At 33.6% G+C, this 4,505-nt stretch overlaps 1 protein-coding gene across 8 annotated transcripts in view; it reads right to left on the reverse strand.

Moving 5' to 3' along the window:
- LOC119580101 (UDP-N-acetylhexosamine pyrophosphorylase-like) overlaps positions 1 to 4,505 on the reverse strand; it is a 105,779-nt gene that overhangs the window by 26,223 nt on the left and 75,051 nt on the right. The gene's annotated exons all lie outside the window — the stretch shown is intronic.

Consider the following 4,505-nt stretch of genomic DNA (forward strand, 5'->3'; position numbering starts at 1 on the left):
TATGGGGGGGGTTTGGGGGGTTTGGGGGGGGGGGGGGGGTTGTGTTTGTTTTTTTTTTTTAAAAAAAAATTATATGTGGTGTATTTTATATATAAATATTTATATATATATATATTATATATATTAATATATATATATATATATTATATATTATTTGGTGTGTGTGTGTGTGTTTTTTGTGTGTGTGGTTTTTGGGGTGTGGGGTGTGGTGTGTTTTTATATAAAATTATATATATATTATATATAATATATATATATATATATATATATATTTTAATTATATATATATTTTATATACAACACACACATATTTAGGGCGGGGTTATACTTCTCGCTCGCCCCCCTCTCCCTTCCCTCCTCTTTCCGAGACCCCCCCTAAAAATTTATTGTTTTGTTTTTCCCTTTTTTCTAACCCTTAAATTTCGAATCTAATGTACGGCAAATATTTTCCCAAGAAAAATTTAATGATCCTTTTTTCTTACTTTTAAATTTTGACTTACACACTAATTCTAAAAGTGTTTTCTCGTATTACAGCGAAAGTAGTAAAAGAGGAGGGGAAAAAGAAAAGAGAGAGAGAGAGAGGGGGAGAGAAAAGGGGGAGAGAGGGGAACTTCAAATGCTTCACCTATCCCCCCTCGTGTGTCTATATAATAGCCCATATCTACCCCACGTTCTCTCTCTCCCCTCTCTTTTTTTTCCTGGTTATGCCCTTAAAAAAACCCGAAAATTTAAATTTTAGAAAACTTTTTCCCTCATCCATTATCCTGCTTTTTCCTCTCGCCTCCCCCCTCCCTCTCCCAAATTTCAAAAACCTCCAATGCCAAAGTAAACCCCGGGAAAAAAAAAAACCTCGAACCAAAGTAAAAAAAAGCCAAACAAACCAAATAAGCGACCCCCGAAAAGCCGTGGGCCCAACCCCGCCCGGCCAAGAGAGCAACGCCCGTGCCGCCCCCCGCCATTAAAAAGGGGGGAAGGAAAATGTGTTGCGTAGGCGTGTTTTTGGGGCCAATTCAGACGTTTGGGCCCCTTTGTTTTTTTTTTTTCTTTTTTTTTGGGGGAAATAAAAGAAAAGGTTTATCTTTTTCTTTTTCTTTTTTGAGGTTTTTACTGTTATTGAAATTATTATTTTATTATTATATTATTATTATTTTTTTTTCATTATTAATTATTTTTTTATTTTTTTTTTTTAAAAAAAGGTTTTAATTTTTTTTGGGGGTCTTTTTAAAATTGAATTTTTTTGAGGATTATAGTTTTTTTTTTTTTTTTTTTTTTTTTTTGGGAAAATTTTTTTCTTTCTTTTCTCTTTTCTTTTTTTTGGGAAAAAATTTTACGAATTTTTTTTTTTCTCTTCTGGGTTTCTTCTCTTTGAAAAATGTACTTTTAATGTTTTTTTTTTCCCTTTTTCTTTTTTTGAGGATAATAATATTAGGGCTTTTATTGTGTCTAATTCTCACTTCGGAGATTTTTTTGGGGGTTGTTTTTGGGCGATCGCGGGGTTTTTTTATTTATTTGTTGCTATTTAAGGGGGGGGGGGGTTGCTTTTTGGGGGTTTTCCCCGGGTTTTAGGATTTTGAATTGAGGGGACTTGGTTCTGTCCACATGATTGGGATGATAAATGGTCTTTTAAACACTAAAGGCCCCCAATTGGATTAAAAAAAACCCCAAACAACCACACACACAAAACACAAAACCCCCCAAAAAAATATTTTATTAATATATATATATATTTATATAAAATATATATATATATATATATATAAATATATTTATAATGTACTACTATATGTGTGGTTTTGTGGCATGTGTACATTTAAACATATATACATTATTACAAAATTTTACACCTATGTGTGTGTAACCCTTTGTGCATATATTTTCCCCAAAATTTAAAAAAAAAATATATATATATATATATAAAAAAATATAATAAAAAATATATATATATAAAATATTTCATTTAAAAATTTTTAAAAAAAATTTTTAAAATATAATAATATTATATATATATATAAAATATATATATATACATTAAAATTTTTTCATTACATATATATTTTTATATTATATATATTATATATATAAAATATAATTTTTGTTGTGTGGGGGGTGTGTTGTGTGTGGGGTGTTGTGTGTGTGTTGGGTGGGGTGTGTGGGTTTTGGGGGCGCGCGCTAAAACCCATGACCCCCTGCAGCCGCTTTTAACGAATCTCCCCTGCTTTGGGTCCCCATCCCCTCGTCATCTACCCCGGCCCCCTCTCGTCTGGGTTTTATTTTCCGTACCGTCTTTTTCCTTCACTACTTTTTTTTTCCCGCTTGTAAACCCTCACCCGGAAAAAAAAAAACCCCCCGCAGAAGACGTAAAGGTGCGCCCCTTTCCCCTTCAAAAAAATCCTGACAGCCTGATTAGAGAGGTCCGCAAAAGAGGTAGGGGCCAGTCCCCTCAACGTGTTTTTTAGGTTAGTGTTTTTTCGTGGGGGTTTTTTTTTACCTCTTGGGACAAAGTGTGGCGTAGTTCGGGGAATTTTTCAAAAGTAATTCCTCGTATTTGTCACCTTTCCAAAGGGTTGGGGGTTTTTTTCCAAATTTTTTTTTTTTTCTTTTCTTTTTATCACCCTTTTTTTTTTTATCGTCATATAGTATATGATAATGGAAAAAGGTTATAAAATAATGGGTTTAAAAATTTCTCATTAAAATTTCCCCATATGCTAACTATCGGTTTAAAAAATTATCACACCCTTACATCCCGTACATTATCCCTTTCTTTAAAACTTAAACAAAATTTCTTTCCCTCTTTATTTTGACTCAACGGTTTTAAAATAGAAGAGACGGTATTTCCATGGGTACAAGCATTTTTTAAAATTTTTGGGAAACATAAATCAAACCGCTTTTCAAATCTATTTGCTTTCTTCACCCACTTCCCTCGCTGTTCTCATGATCATTTAAAACAAACGTTTTTTTTCTAGTTTATGAATCGACTACCTTGTCTCTGCTTCAGGTTTTTATGATAATTTACAAGTGACTGATTTTGAAATAGATTTGCTTAGTTCACTGACGAGTTCTGTGAATGATGGTTCCAGAAAGTTGTACTATTGTTTATTTATTGTTTTATTATTGGATATAACAGATGTTCCTATTCAATATATTTGTTTCAGTAATATTCAACCGTCTTAAGTAATCCCTTTCTAGAATAGCAAATAATCTCACTCGTCATGATTTGCGTTCCGGACAACATAGAGAGAGAGAGAGAGAGAGAGAGAGAGAGAGAGAGAGAGAGAGAGAGAGAGAGAGAGAGAGAGAGAGAGAGAGAGAGAGAGCGAAAAAATGCATCACCCTCACGGCGCAATAGACCGAGCGAAATTCAGACAAACTGTATATATAGCACCTTCGTATATGGCTGCGCTTCTTCGTTGTCTCAGAGTTACGACACGAATGTGTTTATCGTTTCTACAAGGCCAAGGTATAGTGCCAGCCCTCAATACGGATGCAAGCAGGGTGTGCCACGAGTGCGCTTCGAAAAAATGCGTTAGAAGTATTTTATTTTGGCTCTGTAGCACTTTTAGGAGGGCGGCCATTTTGACGAAAATTCTACGTAAAGGTAGATGAAATCACACAAAATAAATACTGTAAAAGAAAGTGCTGAATTTCATGCAAACGGACATTGTATCTTTGACTCCAGTTGCAATGACATTTCATCTAAAATGTACACAAAATCATTGACAAACTGATCAACATTTCGGTCGAAAAAAAAAAAAAAAAAAACGTAATCAACAAAACATGTACCGCGAATCCACCTTTTTCTTCTTCCACTTATCCACACCCTCCCCGCCCCTCCACAACGCACACGGCCAGGTACGCTTTTGGCCGACAGAGAGGATCACACATCGCCCACTATTCTCGTACGGGCGGTGATCCCTGTGCTACAGAAGGAAGAGGGAAGGGAGAGTTTAGATTTAGGTTAGAGGATTGGGTGGACACAATAATGGCGGATTTTTTTTCGTGCGTTTTTATATTTTATGAACTACTATTATTATTATTTTATTATTATTATTATTATTATTATTATTATTATTATTATTATTATTATTATCATTATAATTATTACTATTATTATTATTATTATTATTATTATTTGTGGTAGTAGTAGTCGTAGTGCAATGTATTACTACTATTACTACTACTACTATTATTATTACCATCATTATTAGCATTTGCATTAGCATTATCATTATTATGTATTTTTATAGTGCACGAATACAAAGAACAGTAATACCATGACGGCATTTACACTGAAACACGAAAAAAACATAGTATATCAGTAATATTTAACACATTTTCACAAATAGAGCGTATTCATTTCCAGCCGACCAATTAGGGTCTCTGGCTTTTTAATACTCTTAGTCCCTGGTTTAATCTCAGCCAAAGCGTATAGTCGCTTTTATATCCCCCCAGACTTACCATATATTTCCTTTTTTATTATTTTCTATTTTCTTCTCTTTCCTTGTCGT

Source organism: Penaeus monodon, chromosome 2, assembly GCF_015228065.2.
Source record: "Penaeus monodon isolate SGIC_2016 chromosome 2, NSTDA_Pmon_1, whole genome shotgun sequence".
NCBI lineage: Eukaryota > Metazoa > Arthropoda > Malacostraca > Decapoda > Penaeidae > Penaeus > Penaeus monodon.